At 60.3% G+C, this 2,500-nt stretch overlaps 1 protein-coding gene across 1 annotated transcript in view; it reads right to left on the reverse strand.

The window, feature by feature from the left end:
- Positions 1-2,500, reverse strand: part of LOC140400181 (reticulon-3-like) — an 88,895-nt gene that overhangs the window by 14,035 nt on the left and 72,360 nt on the right. The window lies entirely within an intron of this gene.

The following is a 2,500-nucleotide window of genomic DNA, read 5'->3' on the forward strand; positions in this document are numbered from 1 at the left end:
AGAGAGAGACGGACAGAGAGAGAGAGACGGACAGAGAGAGAGAGACGTGCAGAGAGAGGCGGACGGAGAGAGACGGACGGAGAGAGACGGGCAGAGAGAGACGGGCGGAGAGAGACGGGCAGAGAGAGACGGGCAGAGAGAGGCGGGCAGAGAGAGACGGACAGAGAGAGGCGGACAGAGAGAGGCGGACGGAGAGAGACGGACGGAGAGAGACGGGCAGAGAGAGACGGGCGGAGAGAGACGGGCGGAGAGAGACGGGCGGAGAGAGACGGGCAGAGAGAGACGGGCAGAGAGAGACGGGCAGAGAGAGACGGGCAGAGAGAGACGGGCAGAGAGAGACGGGCAGAGAGAGACGGGCAGAGAGAGACGGGCAGAGAGAGACGGGCAGAGAGAGACGGGCAGAGAGAGACGGGCAGAGAGAGACGGGCAGAGAGAGACGGGCAGAGAGAGACGGGCAGAGAGAGACGGGCAGAGAGAGACGGGCAGAGAGAGACGGGCAGAGAGAGACGGGCAGAGAGAGACGGGCAGAGAGAGACGGGCAGAGAGAGACGGGCAGAGAGAGACGGGCAGAGAGAGAGAGAGACGGACAGAGAGAGAGAGACGGACAGAGAGAGAGAGACGTGCAGAGAGAGGCGGACGGAGAGAGACGGACGGAGAGAGACGGACGGAGAGAGACGGACGGAGAGAGACGGGCAGAGAGAGACGGGCAGAGAGAGACGGGCAGAGAGAGACGGGCAGAGAGAGACGGGCAGAGAGAGACGGGCAGAGAGAGACGGGCAGAGAGAGACGGGCAGAGAGAGACAGGCAGAGAGAGACGGGCAGAGAGAGACGGGCAGAGAGAGGCGGGCAGAGAGAGACGGGCGGAGAGAGACGGACGGAGAGAGACGGACGGAGAGAGACGGACGGAGAGAGACGGACGGAGAGAGACGGGCAGAGAGAGACGGGCAGAGAGAGACGGGCAGAGAGAGACGGACAGAGAGAGACGGACGGAGAGAGGCGGACGGAGAGAGACGGACGGAGAGAGACGGACGGAGAGAGACGGACGGAGAGAGACGGACGGAGAGAGACGGGCAGAGAGAGACGGGCAGAGAGAGGCGGGCAGAGAGAGACGGACGGAGAGAGACGGGCAGAGAGAGAGAGAGACGGACAGAGAGAGAGAGACGGACAGAGAGAGAGAGACGGACGGAGAGAGACGGACGGAGAGAGACGGACGGAGAGAGACGGGCAGAGAGAGACGGACAGAGAGAGACGGACAGAGAGAGACGGACAGAGAGAGACGGACAGAGAGAGACGGACAGAGAGAGACGGACAGAGAGAGACGGACAGAGAGAGACGGACAGAGAGAGACGGACAGAGAGAGACGGACAGAGAGAGACGGACAGAGAGAGACGGACAGAGAGAGACGGACAGAGAGAGACGGACAGAGAGGGAGAGACGTGCAGAGAGAGACGGACAGAGAGAGACGGACAGAGAGAGACGGACAGAGAGAGACGGACAGAGAGAGACGGACAGAGAGAGACGGACAGAGAGGGAGAGACGTGCAGAGAGAGACGGACAGAGAGAGACGGACAGAGAGAGACGTGCAGAGAGAGACGGACAGAGAGAGACGGACAGAGAGAGACGGGCGGAGAGAGACGGACGGAGAGAGACGGACAGAGAGAGACGGACGGAGAGAGACGGACAGAGAGAGACGGACAGAGAGAGAGAGAGATTAACATCATCAGAAGGCGGAGGGGGGGGGGGGGGGGGGGGGGGGGTGCCAAGGCAGAGAACCATTGCAACTTCCAAAAGAACAACGACAAGTACAGCGCAGGAACAGGCCCTTCGGCCCTCCTAGCCCGTGCTGATCATGATGCCCGAACGAAAGAAACCCTCCTGCCCTTCCTCGGTCCGTATCGATTTCCTCCCTGTTCACGGGCCCATCCCGATGCCTCTAAAATGTCGCCAATGTGCTGCTTCCTCCACATCCTCCGGCAGCGAGTTCCAGGCACCCACCCCTCTCTGTGTGAAAACCTTACCTTAAACTCCCCCTCTCACCCTGAACCTGTGACCCCCTGGAACTGACACTTCCACCCTGGGGAAAAGCCTCTGACTATCCGCCCTGTCTGTGCCTCTCAGAATTGTGCAGACCTCTATCAGGTCACCCCTCAGCCTCCGTCTTTCCAGTGAAAACAATCCGAGTTTATTCAACCCCTCCTCATAGCCGACACCCTCGAGACCCGACAGCATCCTGGTGAACCTTCTTTGAACTCTCTCCAAAGCCTCCTCGTCCTTCTGATAATGTGGTGACCAGAGCTGCCCGCAATACTCCAAACGCGGCCTAACCAGGGTTTTACACAGCTGCAACAGGATTTCCCAGCTCCTGTACTCAATGCCCCGGCTGATGAAGGTGAGCGCGCCAAATGCCTTCTTAATCACCTTGGCCACCTGTGTTGCCACTTTTAGGGAAGTGTGGACCCGCACGCCCAGATCCCTCTGTAGGTTAATGTTCCTCAGGGTT

Source organism: Scyliorhinus torazame, chromosome 24 (genome assembly GCF_047496885.1).
Source record: "Scyliorhinus torazame isolate Kashiwa2021f chromosome 24, sScyTor2.1, whole genome shotgun sequence".
Taxonomy (NCBI): Eukaryota; Metazoa; Chordata; class Chondrichthyes; order Carcharhiniformes; family Scyliorhinidae; genus Scyliorhinus; species Scyliorhinus torazame.